At 37.8% G+C, this 8,903-nt stretch overlaps 1 long non-coding RNA gene across 1 annotated transcript; it reads right to left on the reverse strand.

Annotated features, from left to right (window-relative positions):
- Positions 1-1,005: 1,005 nt before the first annotated feature.
- On the reverse strand, positions 1,006-5,686 carry LOC126919479 (uncharacterized). Its single transcript, XR_007711666.1, has 2 exons — positions 2,592-5,686; positions 1,006-1,744 (listed from the first exon to the last, which is right to left on the reverse strand). It is a non-coding gene; the product is annotated as an uncharacterized LOC126919479 (long non-coding RNA).
- Between the last annotated feature and the right edge of the window lie 3,217 nt (positions 5,687-8,903).

Consider the following 8,903-nt stretch of genomic DNA (forward strand, 5'->3'; position numbering starts at 1 on the left):
TGGGATGACCTAATACTATATATTAAAAAGTAGTTTATATTTATAACAATATTCGAGTAATTTTTTAGAATTTAACGAAATAATTCATAGAGTATCATTCAATAATTTATTGTATAGAAATATTGCGTGTAGTGTTCATCGTCGTCCTCTTTAAAATGCAACTCATTTCTTATATTATACTGTAAACGTAATCTCATCATTATATCCAACAGCATATTATACCTTTTATACATAATGCAATAGATGCTTCAACTTATAATATCTCATCATTCATTAATTTATGCACTTGTTACTCGCCGAAACAATTTACAAATAAGAATTTACGTAATTTTCGCTCAGAAATTTATCAGTAAGACACATTTATTTAGAATTAATTGGAAGAAATTTTATGTCAAAAATTTAATTCCAATCATATTTATTTTCTTCAGAAGTTCTATTCATCATTATACTTTATATATACTTTATATATTTATACATATCTAAAGCAAAGACTCAAATACAGATTTGTTTTATTTGTTATTATATAAAATAAATAAATATTATAAGAGGTACTCCGGATATTTTATATATTTATGTATATTACGTGCATTTTTTGCATCTTTGCATGTTTAAATTTTCCTTAAATACATAAATATCGGCAGTCTATTAATGATGGATGATGTTAACGTAATTTCTTATAACAACTAGTGTGCTTTTCATACCTTCTAACTTGTCTTTGAACTTTGCTGGCGTGGGTCAGTGAAGTGCAGCAATGACATGCAATGAAACGTCGATAGTCCGTATGTCGATTAACGGGAATATCAATTATCTGAATACTAGTTACTTGAATGATCGATTATCAGAGAAAGGAACGAATCGAGTGCACTAACCTATGGCACTGCGAGACTTACCTACTTGAAGTCGCTTGCGCTTTGAACATCATACTGTGTTACATGGAAAAGTCGTTACGTTTTCTTAAGATAAATTTCATTCAAGTTTCAACAGAGTATATAAATCTTATTCATATGACTCTATCGATATTTTTATTTTGTCAAATTAGTAACGGTTAATAATAGTTAATTTTTTGAATGATTATGTTTTTCAAGTAAAGGATTTCTAATAAACAGTAATAAACGATAACGATAACTTTATAACATGACATTTTTTTGATAGACGTTATGAAGGTAAAATATTGAAGTGTCATAGAAATAAATTTCTATAATAAACACGTACACTTCCACTGTCTTCCATAAAATTAAAGAGATAAAATTGCAGTGAAAGGATTCCTTCAAACCTATATTTCTATCATTTAAATGGTTTTGTAAAAATTAAAAGAGACAATAATTTGAATATATTGTAAATAGTGACAACTATTACCTATCTAAAATTATTTATCTTACGATAGTCAGAAATTGACATTAGTCTCCTAAAAGCAATCTTTTCACTGTTTATCGAAGAACCACCATATTGCGTCTGATTGCTCTTCAATCAAAATTATCTATTTGTCTATGGTAGAAGAGTGGAATAATTCTCAAGGGAGCGAAGGTCTCGTCGGAGAATCTCGGAAATAATGAGAAAGAATTTCGATCCACTTCTGAGTCTCTGAAAACTGTCGAGTACACTCTTTGACCGTTCGAAGGAGCATAGAAGAGGTCTTCGATGCATCTTACACTGCGGTGAATTGCAACAAATTTCGTTCGTTCCGAGAGAGCAAAGTTCCAATTGGAAACTGCCGCTCGAGCAGTCAGCACTGTTGACAGTAGCTCTGTAACAATACGAAAATCACTGTCAGCTCCTTAGTCAGCACGCGGGGATACCGCTACACCGCTGTTTGCCGATCGATTTCGCAGTTGCAGATTCGCCTTCCACCTTTAATTTCAAACTATTTTTCGCTTCGTGCTTCTTTTACCATTCGATTTAATGCTGAAATTAGCGAAAATTTTCAATCTTCATACACGTAAATTTTTCAGCATACTCTACAAATTTCAGTATCTTATAGAACTATACAATATCCTATACGAACTGAATTTGCAATCAAGATGGCTTATCGAGCAAGCGGAACAAAAATGATTTATTGTCATATGTTCGGCGAATATCGTTCGTATTCCTCTCTTGATAAAAGTTATTATTTCTCTTGAGCATTTTATTATATTAATGACGGGCTAATTGAACATTCGTAGTATGATTTCTCATTGCTAACCATTTTTGCTAATACCTTTCATCGCCGTCTTTTACTTAAATATACTAACTGAGATTACTAACTAAAATGCCAATTTTCATACACACCTTCCATATACTTTCGTCGATTCGTTAATAGCTACAAATACCCATTTGCTGCCTTTGATATTAAAATATTTCGGAATTTTGCAACACCATATTATATCTTCTAAATTTATAATCACATAATTCTTGCTCATCTATAATCTCGCCGTAAACTAAAAATTTACTTTCAGAGGTTTATTTTGCAGTTGCCCATAAGCCAGATGACGCATCCTCTAAATTTCCTTAATTTATATTTCTGCGGCATTTTACGGTTTCGATAAAGAAAGTGTAGTAACGGAGTCGATGTACCACGTATGCAGCTTAACCGGATTTCTGATTAAAAGACTTACCCTCTCCTCCTTTCGGAACGGAGGTGCAGAAAACGCGCGGCTGTTAATGACGTCGTTACGCTCCATAAATTCTGCGATAACTGACATTAAACGGGTGCGCGTATGAAGTTTCGGAGCTGAAAATTGCGCGCCACGGAGAACGTTGCCAGCGTCCAACAGTCAAACTCGATTTCCGGGAGCTCAAACGAACCGGCTCCAGTGTTCCACGAGATGATAAAAGCTCGTCGATACTGGCGAGCTGAAGGAAAAAAAATGCTGTGAGTAAGTTGTCAACAAGAGTGTTCGGGATTTGGAGTGGCTGTCCGTTTATGACTCGGACAGCACCTCTCCCTTTTTATGGGAAAGCCCGAATTGCCTATTTCCCCAAGCTGTAAACCGTATGCTGCGGACATCACTAAGAGATAAAAAAAACACCTTCAGTGTCAATGGGTCAGAGCATAGGGAAACACTTGGCAATGCCAGAGGATATGCACCCCCGAGAGTACAGGTAAACCAGGGAAACCCCAGAGACGGAAAGTCACGATCTACGGACCAGACGCAGCTGCTGCTGGGGAAAGCGATAACATTCTAGGACAATCTTCATCAGAGCGTCTTACCGTTCGTGAAACGGTCCGATACCGATACCGATCTTCAGTCTCAAGAAGATCGTTCAACCGTCGTGATCAGAACATCAAACTCTGCATATGTACTAAAAGTGCAAATAAAGTGCCAAACTACACTAACACTCGATATATTCAATCTACCTCCACCTTGAGCGTTAATTCATTCATAATGACATTTCTTCGTCGAGGAAACCTTCATAGGCGCTCCGCGCCCTCCGGGAAGAGGGCGCCGGGTAGTGCCGGATTCGTACCGGCTAAAACCTCCACGATGATCGTCCTGACGATTGGTGGGAGAGCCCCGGAATCATCTTTTTCGTATCGCTGCTGGGGCACTCCTTCGTCTTCTCCCTGATCGTGTAATCGGGAGTCATCCTTGGTTGATTGGACCTTTAGGAGGGACTAGTCCTCCTAACGCCAAACTGCCTGCGCCGTCGTGCAAGTTCAAAGGGGAGACCAGACCCTCTTCGGCGTGACGGCACTCTCGATGGATGTTGTCCTCTCACCCTTACTCTCTCGGCGCGCTCCTTTGCGAGCATGACTTGCTCGCAGTAGGAACAAACGGCGATGTACTTCTGTTGCCCCCTCAGCATGGCTTCTATATCTTTCATAATGACTGATCGCTAGTTAGTTGAGAATTCGCAACAAAGAGAACGTTCGACGTTTCGTGATGAAAAGTGGCGACACGATGCGACATTTCGTATTATAATATTTTCGAGAACGCGAGTTGCTTGAATCCGCTTTAGATGTCTGTTTCTCTCGCTTTCGTGGATTGACGAAATGATCGATTGTATGCGATGATCAGGGTGTTGTATAATGAATTCGATTTATTAATTGTGGATTGATGGATTGGTAAGTACTGTATGAGGTGCAGTCTAGTGATTGTTGCGAATTGTTGGTCGAGGTGAATTAATTATTGATTTATATAATGGAGCAATTGTCAATTGACTGGGATAGAGACTGAGATACAAAATTTTTCATTTGAAAGAATTATGTGTAAATTATTCGAATACGTTTAAATAGTAGTATAAGTACATACTTCAAGAAATCGGGTTGGATAAGATTTTTGGTATTGCATATGTCAATTATAAGTATTCTTGTTGTTACTTATATATTATTGGTTACTTTTCGGTATGAGAGTAAGGTTAATGAATGAGATATTGTTACGAGAAATTACTTAAGAAAATGGTTATTAACTGCAATTGATAACTTATAGGTGAACAAATGGATTACCATTCATGACTTTTGATGAAAATTTTCTGACATCATTATTAATTATCCTTCCTATTTCCTACACATACACATATATTAGTTTTCAAAGTAATAGGTTAATCGATTAAGATGAGAACACACGAACTGTTACGTCGCGTGAAAAGGTCCGCGCGACGTACCTTAATGTCTGACCGCCAAGACCCAAGCGTCGTTAGAGAACCCTCAATAAAGCTAAGGCCCACCATAAACAGATTCTCATTAGCTTGCAGAAACCTTAAATCCTGCAAGTATTTTCGGTTTATAGCTAGTACTTAAAAAAGTCCTTAGGTTTATTGAACGTTCTTAAAAATTACGGAGTAAGCTGGTAGTTATGACGGGAAAAACTGTTAATTGTATGCTAGGGAAAACCAGGCATTTGTATAATGCAAATGTCAGGATTTTCCCACGAGTCATGCCGGTAGGATGCTTCCATCTCCTTTTTTTAACCGTTAACGTCTTACCCAATGGTGTAACCGTGTCCGTGTCCTCATGTTCATAACGGAAACTACGAACAACGAATCAGCTTACTTCGTTCAAAAAACCACTCACATCCCGATGCTTCCTCCGTAAGTCCCAAAGGTCAGACACACAAAGGAGTCAGTACGAGTCAGTCAGTCAGTCAAGTCAAGTCACTCAAGTCACACGGTCGAAGTCAAGCAGTCGACGTCTATTCATTCGGTCATTCGGTTGATTCTGTTGATTCGATTCAGTCAAAGTCGGATCTGATCAATCGCTACGTCTACTCCGACACGAGAGCCTTCATCTATCAGATTGGCAGTCAGAATCCGAGCAAGATCAAGGCAATCCTCATACTAAGCGACGTTACTAGTGTGTGTGATTATCTGAAGTTGTTGGAAATATATATTTTTTATAACTCTGTGACTCCCAGTGTTATACCACAACAACTACCCCTATTATCCTAACCGAAATACGGGGATCGAACTATTCGTGGTGTCGATTATTCTAATCGTAACGGGAATTTACGACTCCCGTTGACGCGTATTCTAACGACCGCGTCTCCCCGCGATAGCTCGAAAATACACGAACTGAATACATTTGTAAAATATCAATTTGAATTGTAGTTCTTATTTGTTGTATCGTAATTAGAAGTCGATAAATTTTTATGAATGATAGAAATATTAAACTAAATGGTTCACTTGGGTATTAGATAAAGTTATCAAGTAATTCTATCAAAGTGAAGTTTCTAGTAGGAAGTAGCGTGATACTGAATCAGGTGGAAATTAAAATTCTAACAGTCTCTGAAGTTTTTCTTAGGTTATGCCCTTTATTAGGTCTGCTGGGTGCTTCCTTTTTAGTCTTCTGTCCATATTTATGGTTTTGTATGTTTCCGCAGCTAGCAGGTTTATGTGTGTTGCTATTCTTGATTTGTATTTCTCGGAGTATCTGCTAATTTCTTCCTTGACCGTTGGCATTCCCAGGTCCCTTCGTATATCTTCGTTTCTGACGTACCAAGGCCCGTTTACTATTGTTCTGAGGATTTTAGCCTGTATTACCTCTATTTTGTTTATATGGCTCATTGCTGCCGTCCCCCATAGTGGTATTCCGTACGTCCAGATTGGTTTTATGATCGTTTTATATATTTTTAATTTATTTTCTGTGCTTAGTTTGGATTTTCGGCTTGTTAGCCAATGCATTTGTCTCCTTGTTTTCTGTATTTTTTCTACTATTGATTTGATGTGTAGTTTCTAGGTGAGTTTTTGATCTAAGTGGAGTCCTAGGTATTTGACATGCTTTGTTTGCGTTATATGCGTGTCGTTCAATAGGATGTTTGGTGGTATCTTTTTCCGTAGCGTGAATGTAATATGGTTGCATTTATTGGGGTTTGCTTTTATTTGTTTTTCTTGTAGCCAATTTTCTATTTTTACGATATGTTCTTGTAGTATTTTGACTACCGTTTCTGGGTTAGTATGCCTGACTAGTATAGCTGTGTCGTCCGCGAATGTCAATACTGTGCTGTTGGTAGTTGTTGGTATGTTCGCCGTGTATAATGTGTATAGTATTGGGCCTAGGACGCTTCCTTGTGGTACCCCGGCCTTGATGTCTTTAACTTGAGAATGTGTGTCCTTGATTTTTATTACAAAGGTTCTGCTGCTTAGGTAGGATTTTATTAAGTGGTGTATTTGCTCCGGGAATTGTTTCCTAATTGTTTGACTTTCATAAGTAAACTTCAAATAAAAGTAGACTTTCATGGTTAATTTTATCGAATGCTTTCTCTATGTCTATAAAGAGGGCTGTGCAGTATTCCTTGTTTTCTAGTGCTACTATTATTTCGTTTATAAGCCTGTGCATTTGCTCTATCGTGGAGTGTTTGTTTCTGAAACCAAATTGGTGATCCGGTATTAGTTTTTTTGTCTCTATTATTGGTTTTATGCGGTCGTATATTATCTTTTCCAGTATTTTGGAAAATACTGGAAGCAGTGATATTGGTCTGTAAGATGCAGTTTGGTGCGGGTCTTTGCCTGGTTTATGTAACATTTTGATCTGTGCTAATTTCCATGGTTTGGGGAAGTATTGAATTCTTAGAATTGCATTGAATATTATTGTCATTAGTCTTATTGCTTTTGGCGGAAGGTTTTTCAAGATTTTACCATTGATTAGGTTGATTCCTGGCGCTTTGTTGTTTTTTGTTTTATCAATTATGTTTCTAATTTCTTGTGCCGATGTTTTAGGTATGGTGTATTCCTTGTCGGCTGTGGTAGTAGTGGTTTGTGGATCCTCCTCCGTATGACTTTTGAGGTTGCTGTTGTTGATAATGTGTGGTGTGAATGTGTTGCAGAGGTGGTTGGAGAATTCTTCAGCTTGTTCTTCGTTGCTTCTTGCCCATGTGTTATCTGCTTTTCTGATTGCCGGGACGGGTATTATTGGCTTCCTTATTTTTTTCGTGGCTTTCCATAGTGAATAGTCGGTGTTCTCGTGTGTGGAGAGTGTCCCTATGAACTTTGCGAATTCGTTATCGTTGTGCTCCTTTATTTTGTTTTTTATTTCCTTTGCAAGTTTGTTTAAGTGTTTTTTGTTTTCTCGGGTTCTGTATTTTTGCCATTTTGCTTTTGCTTTTCTTTTTTCTTTGATTTTGTCGAGTATTTCTTGCGGGATTGTTATTGTTTGTCTGCTGGTTGGTTCGGGAGTAGTGGTTGTCCTTGCTGCTTCTTGAATAGTTGCTGTCAATGTTGCTACTGCCTGTTCTATGTGTTCAGGAGTTTTTAACGGGATGTTGCAGTTTATTTTGCTTTCTATTATTTCTTTGAAAGTTTGCCATTTGGTGGTTTTATTGCATAGTGTTTCTGGTTTGCTATAGTGAATTGGTTTGTTTCTGTATTCAATTATTATGGGTGTATGATCGGAGCTGAGCTCGAGATTGGGTGTTATTTTTAGTTTATTTGTGTTTAGTCCCCTTGTAACTGCAAAGTCCAGAAGATCTGGTTTTTTGTTCAGGTCAGTCGGCCAATGTGTCGGTGTTCCTGTGGATAATATATTGAGGTTATTATTTCTAATGTATTTTTCCAGTGTTCTACCTCGAGGTGTAATGTTTCTTGACCCCCAAAGCGTGTGCTTTGAGTTGTAGTCTCCCGCTGCGATGTACTTGTCCCCTAGGTCCTGGAAGTATTCTTCCCACATTTGTGTTGTTATTTTGTGTCGCGGAGGCAAATATACTGCTGACAACTGGAAGTAGTTGCTGCTAGTTTGAACTGTAACAGTGGTTGCTTGTAAATATTCTTTGTTAACTTGGCTGTGTAGATAATGTTTGATATCGTTTCTGACTATCACTGTTGTCCCTCCGTGAGCTTTTCCTGAGGGGTGTTTGGTATCATATATGGTGTAGTATGGTATTTTCAAGTAGCTTTTTGTAGTGAAGTGTGTTTCTGAGACAAGTAGTATGTCTATATTATTATTGTATATGAATGTTTTAGTTTCGAGGGCCCGTTGTTGTAGGCCGTTTGAGTTCCAGGCTGCTATTTTTAGAGTGTCCGTTTTTATTTTTTGCTTAGCACGTTTGTAATTAGTTGTAGCATGACTGTGATTTGTTGGGTTTGCTGTTTGAGTACTGCGTTTTGTTCGCTTATCATTCTGGTTAGCATTTCGGTGTTCTTTATGGATTGTTTGAGCAGTTCTTTGATTTCTGCAGTATCTTTGTTACTATTGCTGTGGTATTGGTTGTGTGTATGTGTTGGTTGGCTGGTTACTTGAGCATAGCTTAGACCACCAATGGTGTTGGTGCTGATAGGTTTGGTGTTTATTGCTTGCTCTGTATTTGGTATTATTTCAGGTTTTGTGGTGTCCTGATGGGCTTGTGTGTTAGTGCTTGTCCTACTTCGTAGGGGCGGGAACAGTTTACGTTGTAATTGTTTTCTTACTTCACATCCTTTATAGCTGGCTGGGTGGTTTCCGTTACAGTTGTAGCATTTAACTTTTTCTATTTTTCCAGAATATGGGCAGTGTATAG

This window comes from Bombus affinis, chromosome 8 (genome assembly GCF_024516045.1).
Source record: "Bombus affinis isolate iyBomAffi1 chromosome 8, iyBomAffi1.2, whole genome shotgun sequence".
NCBI lineage: Eukaryota > Metazoa > Arthropoda > Insecta > Hymenoptera > Apidae > Bombus > Bombus affinis.